This window comes from Oryctolagus cuniculus, chromosome 6, assembly GCF_051225735.1.
Source record: "Oryctolagus cuniculus isolate XC-2025 breed Fujian yellow rabbit chromosome 6, ASM5122573v1, whole genome shotgun sequence".
NCBI lineage: Eukaryota > Metazoa > Chordata > Mammalia > Lagomorpha > Leporidae > Oryctolagus > Oryctolagus cuniculus.
The window spans coordinates 155,642,873-155,652,689 of NC_142872.1; the positions used below are offsets into that span (position 1 = coordinate 155,642,873).

The 9,817-nt window shown below is 46.0% G+C and overlaps 1 non-coding gene across 1 annotated transcript; it reads right to left on the bottom strand.

Annotated features, from left to right (window-relative positions):
- Positions 1 to 255: 255 nt before the first annotated feature.
- On the bottom strand, positions 256 to 388 carry LOC127490878 (small Cajal body-specific RNA 20). Its single transcript, XR_007919267.2, has one exon.
- Positions 389 to 9,817: the final 9,429 nt, after the last annotated feature.

The following is a 9,817-nucleotide window of genomic DNA, read 5'->3' on the forward strand; positions in this document are numbered from 1 at the left end:
AAATACGATTTTTAATCATTCTTCCAAACACAAAAAAATGTAAGTTACAAATCTAATAAACTATGTTTAGGACTTATATGCTGACAACTACAAAATGTTGATGAAAGAAATTATAAAAGGTCTAATAAGTAGAAAGATACGCTGTGTTCATAGACTGAAATACTGAATATACTAATGATGTCAATTTCCCCAAATTGATATGCAGGCCTAATTCAGTCCCAGCAATATCTCAGCAAAACTTGTTTCTCTTCCTACAGCTGCCGGAGGTAGGAAAACAAGACTTACCACCTTGTACAGTCCCGACAGTGGTCCTTAGTGAGGGCTGATCTTGGGTTCCAGCCCTGGCTGAAAAGAAAAGGGACCCCCACAGCCCCGAGGGAGGGACACTCAACAGCAAAACATTTTGTAGACGTGGACAAGATTATTTAAAATTTACAAGGAATAGTGACACCCCCAAAACACCTAAGCAATCTTCAGGAATAAGAATATGGAGGAATTACTTCTCCCAACATGAAGGCTGACTCTATTGCCACCAGAATCAAGGCAGCATAGTACTGGCAGAGGGACAGAGATTTAGGTTAGAGAACACTAAGAGACCCTTCAAAGAGCTCTAAATGATTTTTTACAAAGTGCAAATCTGAGACGAGGACATGGATGCCAGTAATTGATCTCTCAGTAACTGAGAGAGTAGGGTGAAGCTAATGTAGAATTACTGGGCTATGTACTCCTGGTAGAAACTGAAGCTAAATATCACCAGATCTTTAACTTCAGTACAGAGTGGACCTCAGAACAATCCCTGTAATACAAGAAGACAGAGCATTTATCTGCTTGTGCCTGCTGCCCAGTGGTGAGTATAGTCCTCTGTTTGTTATACTCCCTGGATTATGGGCCACACCTGTAAGTTAAATAACTGTCCTCCTGAGACTTAAGAAGACTTAGCCAGAAAATCTGGGAGATGTTGCTGGCAGTGAGATGGAAAGTCATCAGGGTACTCCCATTTGGTCAACCTCAGGTTCAGCTGAAGTCCCAGCAGTCTGAGACTGAAATGCAGGTGCCAGCAACATCTGCCACAGTAAGTCTGTGTAATTCTGAGTGTTACTAAGAACATTGAACTAAAGGAATAAGATATTATCAAATATATCAGCTTTCATTATTGACAAATATATTTTCCCAACTTGCATTAGCCTTTTGCTCAATTGTTTCAGGACTTGAGTGTGAAAGTAGATATTGGCTATTGCTCCTTTTCAACATCCCTAAACCTAGTCCTCCTGCATACTACAACTTTAAACTTCAACCTCACCTATAATCTAACACTCAATGTCACATTCACTCTAACACTAACCCTAGTCACCTTAACACCACTGATGGCTATTTCTGGACTATGGATCATGTCTATTTGTAGTACTGATGCATTCTGGGAACTCTGGATTTTGTTGGTCTCAGCAGACAGCTACTAGTCTGGATGCAAATTCCTGCCTTCCCTGAAGTTTGCAGGCACTGAAATACCTGATCAGGTCCTTTAGCTTTCAGCTGTGGCTTTTTCGCTAGACTTTCTGGGGTCTCCTCCATGAACCTGTAGCTTAGCATTCTGCCAAGTATTTGAAAAACATGTTTAATTTTGGGCTCAATACCTCTGTGTCTCCTCCCTTCAAATATTTCTGTTCTGCCTTTCTGTTTCTTCTGCTATCTCTAAACTATTCCACCTCTGCATTTCTTTCTCCTTCCTTTTAGTTGCTCTCCAATGCCATGAGAAATAGCTCTTTCATAAACATATTTTTTTCACACAAGCATTTTATCATTGTCATCTGTAGGAAATTTCACCCTGTAAAGCTCCATCATCTTTACCAGAAGCTAGAGTTCTCTGGATCAAATTTAACTGGTTATAGGGAACTTTGCTTGAGCCAGAGGATAGGAAGGGAGTCGGGAGAGGAGTGGCAAAAGTATAGCAGCAAGGTCAGAGCAGCCTGAGCCACCTTCCACTCACTTCACATACTCCTTCCTGACCCCACCCAGCCCAGTGTCATGTCTACCATCTCCTCTGTATTCCGAATTGCTGTACCATGTATCGAACCTTGTGACGCTGAGTATCAGATAATAACCTTTTCAAGCATCTCATATTTGTGCCTTGGCCGATCGTTTGATCTCTCCCCTAAGCTCACTAGCAAGTTGGGTTTTCTCAAAATTCAGAATAATCATTAGCCAATATAAATATAACTTTCTTCAGAAAACCTCGGTGGATCTGTTCTGAGGGCCTTTCAGAGGCTCCATACTGTGGGGAGCAATCCGGACTGGACTGAGTTACTGGAATTAAGACTTATTCTATGCATCTGCTCTCCCACAATATGGCGCTGGGAGAGAAGTAAACAGCTTCCGCACAGCTGCCTCCAGTTCAACTAATAAACTGTAGGACTTGCTCCTGATTGGAGGAGAGCAGCGTACTCGGCGTGTGGGCAGCCGAGTTAGGATTGGCGGAGGAGGACTATAAAGGAGGAGAGAGACGGCATGCACCAGGAACATCTAAGGGGAACATCTAGGGGGAACACCTGTGCAGCCCCCGAGAAAGCCGGCCGGTGGTGTGCCGCTCCCCTGCGGAAGTGGGGAAAGCGGCCAGGGGGAACCGCCCTTCCACGGAGGTGGAAGGGATAGTAGCCAACCCGGGAAGAACCAGCAGCAAACCCGGGGAGGGCCGAGCAGACGAAAGAACAGCGCAGGGTCCTGTGTCGTTCCTCCACAAAGAAGGGGAGCGACACCATACAGCATCACTGTTTGCTACAAACACTCCAAGAACTTCAGATCTTACTAAGGCATTCTAAAGTAGTCAGTCAGTTTAAGCCACTCTTATTTTCTGTAGAGGAATGAGGGAGGAATGGAGAGAATCTAGGAGCATTATGACAATGAGACTTCCTGCACATGATAAGAAATTGTTGGGAATGGGAGAGTTATCTCCCTAATCCAATAAAAAGCCTGGGATGGGGGCCGGCGCTGTGGCGCAGCAGGTTAACGCTCTGGCCTGAAGCGCTGGCATCCCATGCGGGCGCCAGTTCTAGTCTCAGATGCTCCACTTCTGATCCAGCTCTCTATCACCTGGGAAAGCAGTAGAAGATGGCCCAAGTCCTTGGGTCCCTGCACCTGCATGGAAGACCCAGAAGAAGCTCCTGTCTCCTGTCTTCAGATCGACACAGCCCTGGCTTTTGCAGCCTATTGGGGAGTAAACCATCAGATGGAAGACCTCTCTCTCTCTACTTCTCCTTTCTCTGTGTAATTCTGACTTTCAAATAAATAAATAAATAAACCTTAAAAAAAAAAAGCTTGGGATGGAGCTAGCATTTAGGCTGTTTTGGAACAAATGAACGGATAAGTAAATTATTAAATACATATTATTATATTTAATATTGATCCTATATGAATATTGGAAAACAAATCACTTATTCAGTAGTCATACTTTTTTATAATATAAAATTCTCTCCAATAAGGACTTATGAAAGTATATCATCATTCACTTGGAACTGAGCACTTGAAAAATGTCAAAGATATACTTATTTGTCATTAATTTCAGATATGTGTCAGGCATTATGCCAAATTCTAAGGAGGTACACATGAGTAACATTATCCTTGACCTCAAGAAACTAACCGTTTAGTAGACGGTCATGGGCACATTTGGTCAGAAGTCAGAAGAATTAGGTTCAAACTCTGTCCTCCCTCTCTGTAGCTCTCTCCTTAACCCAGTAGAACCTTTCTTCCCCCAGAATATGCTAATTCACAAACTTGTCACAATTCCATCCAGATAGCTGAAATTCAGAAAAATATCAGACACGTAAGGAACACTTCACCCATCAGATAACCACTACCCATTGATAACTCTTACAGTCATAAATAATATGAATGCCAAACAGCAAGAATCATGGATGAACAGAGCATGGGAAAAATTATTTAGCCACATTTTTAACAGATGAGACACTTTTCCTCTCCCTTATGATACAAGTGTATAAATAAACAATAGAAAAGATTGGTTAGACAACATCCAGTTTCAAGTTAAATACAGATAAATCTTAGTGCATATCATCAGATCACACCCTTGAGTATTTATTTCCTCTATTTATACTGGGAAAAGAGACAAAAAGGGAGAATGAGTAAGATCAGAGAAAAAGATGTATGGAAACTGGAGACAGATCATGGTTTAATTCACACTACAGATTTCATCACTTCTTTTCCCTCCTTAGCAAATTTGCTTTTCTTTAAGTTTCAAGGTTAGCAATGGCTCATGGGAGACACAGTAAGATTTCCTAGCAAATCCTCAGGCTCGGATTTGGCCACGTCTGTGTCTAAAAAGCCTCCCTAATGAGACTCTGTGTCTAATGAGATTCACAACATTCACTACACTGATTTAAAAAAAAAAACTCACACATAGAATGTGTTGATAATTTATAGTAACCAGGATATTTGAAAATAAAAGTTGATTAAAATTTCAGTCCAATTTAAACGTTTTTTGAAGAGCTGGCATTGTGGCTCAGCTAATTAAGCTGCCACCTATGATGCCAGCACCCCAAATGAATGGAAACTCAAGTCCTGTTGCTCCACTTCCTACTCATCTGCCTGCTAATATGCTTGGGAAAGCAGCAGAAGATGGCCAAAGTGCTTATGCCCCAGCCACCCACATGGGAGACCTATGTGGACCTCCTGGCTTCAGCCGGGCCCAGACCTGCCCACTGTAGCTATTTAAGCAATGAGTCAGCAATTGGAAGATTTTCTGTTTCTCCCTCCCTGCCCTCTTTTCTCTCTCATTTTCTCTCTCTCTCTCCCTCCCTCTCTCTCAATGTGTGTATACGTGTGTGTTTGTGTTTGTCTATCTCCCTCTCTTTGTAACTGTGTCTTTCAAATAAACAAATCTGTTTTTAAAAGTTTTCTGAATGCTAATTATATACAATTTTGTCTCACACTAGGAAATACTCACTTACATTCTATATGAATCATTTCAGCTGGCGTGGGCATTTGGCATAGCAGTTAAGATATCACCTGGGGTACCCACATCCCACAGTAGAGAAGCTGGGAGGGAATCCGGGCTCCACTTTCTACTCCAACTTCGAGCTAATACCCACCTGTGGGGAACAACTGGGAGCAACTTGGACTAGACTAAGTTACTGGAATTAAGACTTATTCTATGCATCTGCTCTCCCACAATATGGCGCTGGGAGAGGAGAAAACAGCTTCTATGCAGCTGCCTCTTGCCAACTTGAGTGATGACCTCCAGGAGCTGATCCTGCTCCTGATTGGAGGAGAGCAGCGTACTCGGCGTGTGGGCAGCCGAGTTGGGATTGGCGGAAGAGGACTATAAAGGAGGAGAGAGACGGCATGCACCAGGAACATCTAAGGGGAACATCTATCTGAAGGAACACCTGCGCAGCCCCCGAGAGAGCCGGCCGGCGGTGTGCCACTCCCCCGCGGAAGTGGGGAAAGTGGCTAGGGGAAATCGCCCTTCCACGGAGGTGGAAGGGTCGGTAGCCAACCCGGGAAGAACCAGCAGCAAACCCGGGAAGGGCCGAGCAGACAAAAGAACAACGCAGGGTCCAATGTCGCTCCTCCACGAAGAGGGGGAGCGACATAATGGTGCCGTGACTCGGATATGAAGCCTAGGCAGGGTTTAGTGTCGCTCCTCCATGAAGAGGGGGAGCGACATAATGGTGCCGTGACTCGGATAGGAAACTTAGGAGGGAAGAAACGGGAAGAAATGGGAAAATACCGGAGAGAGAGACTAGCAAAGAGCCTAGGGAAAAGCCGGACGGAAAATGTGCCGGAAGAAGCTATTGAAAGCCTAGGCATAGACTCGGATACGGACTGTGGGAAAGAAGTTAGGATTTAAAGTGAAAGCAAGAAGAAACTTAGACTCGGATACAGACTGTGGGGAGAAGCCAGGAGAAATGAGAGGGGAATATTGTTGGAAGAAAAGTTAGGAAACATACCGGGTAGAGAAAAATATGTTAGGGAGGATGAAGCCGCGAGTGCAGGCTGAAGCGGAGACGTAAGCTATCTTGGGATTCTTCAAGTCAGCCCAGGGAGCAAAAAGCAAAAATTTGGAACCAGAGGCAGAGACGTGGGCCGCCAGGTTGGAATCCGTCAGATTAGCCCGGGGAGCAAAGGATGGGAAGCCAAGCCGAAGGGCGCAGACGTGAGCTGGGTTGAATTTGCCAGGTTAGCCCGGGGAACTTGGACTGAATACCGGTGGCGGAAACGTGAGCTGTGCTGTGTGACTCGTGGAAGCTGCCGTGTGCAGAGAGCGCGCGGGGCGTGAATAGATAGGGAACGTGGGGCTAGTGCGAGGCCGTGGTGTGGGCGCGGAGACCAAGGAGTGCGCGCGCAAAGCTGGGAAGCCGCACAGATGAGAGAAGCGCGGGCTGAAGTGGCTCAGAGCCGGGAAGCCTCCGAGAAGCAGCCTCGGGGCAGGCGCCGGGAAGCCGCAGGGATAAGAGAAACAGAAGTTTAGAAGTAAGATGAGAGAAATAGGAATGCTGGCAGATAGAAGTAAAATAGGAGAGATAGGAATGCCCGGAGGTAGAGAAATAGAGAAAAATAAGGCCTCCCCTCAAAATGGCAATGAGAGAGCTTGGATTTGGTCTGCCTGATTAGGGAGGTGGTGAGCACCTGCTGGCGGCTAGCAGCTTATGCGCCGTAGGTCACCGAAGACAGGCACGAATTAACATCAATAAGTCTCCCCACAATACCGCAATGAGAAGGCTTGGATTCGGTCTGCCTGATTAGTAAGGCGATAAGCACCAGCAGGCAGCTCGACCAGAGTATGAGCTGCAGGTCACCGAAGATAGGCACGAATCAACACCAATAAGTCTCCCCACAATACGGCAATGAGAAGGCTTGGATTCGGTTTGCCTGATAGGGCTTGTAAGCACCTGCAGGCAGTTCTAGCAGAGCAGAGCATGCGCTGCAGGGCACCGAACACAGGCACGCATCAGCGCCTAAAAACCTCCTCACAACATGGCAAAGAGAGGACCTGGATTCGGTTTGCCTGATTGGTAGGGCTTGTAAGCACCTGTGGGCAACTCTAGCAAGCAGAGCAGAGTGTGTGCCGCGGGGCACCGAAGACAGGCGCGTATCAACGCCAAAAATAAAAAGAAAGGGGGATCTGTGGGGAGCAACTGGGAGCAACTTGGACTAGACTAAGTTACTGGAATTAAGACTTATTCTATGCATCTGCTCTCCCACAATATGGCGCTGGGAGAGGAGAAAACAGCTTCTATGCAGCTGCCTCTTGCCAACTTGAGTGATGACCTCCAGGAGCTGATCCTGCTCCTGATTGGAGGAGAGCAGCGTACTCGGCGTGTGGGCAGCCGAGTTGGGATTGGCGGAAGAGGACTATAAAGGAGGAGAGAGACAACATGCACCAGGAACATCTAAGGGGAACATCTATCTGAAGGAACACCTGCGCAGCCCCCGAGAGAGCCGGCCGGCGGTGTGCCACTCCCCCGCGGAAGTGGGGAAAGTGGCTAGGGGAAATCGCCCTTCCACGGAGGTGGAAGGGTCGGTAGCCAACCCGGGAAGAACCAGCAGCAAACCCGGGAAGGGCCGAGCAGACAAAAGAACAACGCAGGGTCCAATGTCGCTCCTCCACGAAGAGGGGGAGCGACACCCACCCTGAGGGACAGCAGGTGATGGCTCAAGTACTCAGTCCCTGATATCCACACGGGAGACCTGGATTGAGATCCAGGCTCCTGACTTTGGCCTGACCAAGTCTTGACTGATGAAGACATTTCGGGAGTAAACCAGTGGATGAAGATTTCTCCCTCATGCTGTCTTTGCCCTCCCTATTACCCTGTCTCTCTGCCTTCCAAATACAATGGAATTTTTAAAATATTTATTGATTTTGATTTTCAGTAATTTCTTACATGTTAAGAATGTTCTTTATATAATTCTATGTCCTTTGTTTACTGTAAGACTTCCACAAAACACCAAACACCAGAGTTACGGGAAAGGTTTATTTATTGTCAGGTGAGGGAAGCCCCACAGGTCGGCGAGAGAGGGCAAGAGAATGAGAGAGAGATCAGGAGAGAGCAAGCACATGTGCTTGAAAAAGGTCCTGTTACACCTTTGCAGAGAGGGCAGGGAAGTAGAAGCAGTGAATCCCATGAGGGTGGGGGTGGAGCTGACACCTGTGGTTGGGCCATGGGGCTTAGGACCGAAGCTTACTGTGCAAGGTGGCAACAGGGGCCAGAGCCTAAGATGGCATCTGGGGCATAGATGGCACCACAGATAAGATGGCACCATTTTAATAACATTTGCTATTGTTACAACAGCTAATATTCCAAATTATTTATAAATTAGTCTTCAGTTTTAAAGACTGATCAACTGAATATTCTACAATTCACAGCCATTCATTAGACTTGATGGATATCATTTCCACGTTCTATGTATTGTCCATGTGATTACACCTTTATTCATGAATAACTCCTCCATATATCCTTATAAGAGACTATTACCGGCACCGCAGGTGGAGGATTAGCCTATTGAGCCGCAGCGCAGGCACACCAGGTTCTAGTCCCTGCCGGATTCTGTCCCGTTCGCTCCTCTTCCTGTCCAGCTCTCGGGAGTGCAGTGGAGGATGGCCCAGGTCCTTGGGCCCTACACCCACATGGGAGACCAGGAGAAGCACCTGGTTCCTGGCTTCGGATCAGCGTAGTGCACTGGCCGCAGTGCACCAGCCGCAGTGGCCATTGGAGGGTGAACCAACGGAAAAAGGAAGACCTTTCTCTCTGTCTCTCTCACTGTCCACTCTGCCTGTCAAAAATAAAAAATAAAAAAGAGACTATTATCAAGCTAGTTACCTGGCCAGTTACATATCTACTACTTGTCTATTGATGTGACACTGTGAGTCTGGGGGGCTAGGATTGTGTTTTCCACCTCTGTTGCTCCCTCACTCAGCACAGAGCCTGTGCTTATAGGAAGCAAGCAATAAATGCTCACAGATAGAACAAAAATGCTGGTCATGCAAGCACCCATACAGAACACTACAGAGGGAGAAGAGAATTACAAAAAGCAGTACTCATGCTAAGGACTTAGAGCAAACTGTGCCACTGGTTAGCTGGGAATTTAAGGATACCAGATTTCTGCTGGCAGTCTGCTCAGCTATGGATGAACAGTCCCATAAAAACACCTTCTGACCTGCCCTTGGCAATGTGTAGTGCCTGTTTCTAAGTGGCCTATTACAGGAATTCATTTTCTGAGTACAGCTTAGTCAGCAATTCATTTCTGAGTACCACTTATTCAGGTACAGTTGATGTTCTTATCTCTGACTCAAGTTCCTTGAACCAACAAAGAGGATTTGCTAAAGTGCCCACAAGTCCTGAATCTACCCATTGATCTTCAAATCTGTCTGTGTACCTGTCTACTTATCTCCCTACTTGCATCTCCACCCCCAACTCAGAGCTCTCTGAAGGCAGGAATCAACTCTTACCCAGACTGCCTTTCTCAGTACTTAGCACATTGCCTAGAACAGAAATAGGGAGTTCAAATTATAACCTAACCTGTATAATTTCAGACCCCACAGTCTTTCATTGATCAATAAATATCTATTGAGAATCTGCTATACAAAGGCTACATGCTCCCTGCCAGGACACAGAAACGTCAAAGCAGAAGGAGCAATCGGGTGATGTCCAATGCACTGCCAGTGTCTGCAAATAAAAGCTTGCTTAGGGGAAGGTGTTTGGTGCAGCAGTTAAAACACCACTTGAGTGGCATTTATGTTTATTTGTATGCATATACCATGTATGACTTAATTCTGGCTCAATTATATATACACACACACAAATATAGT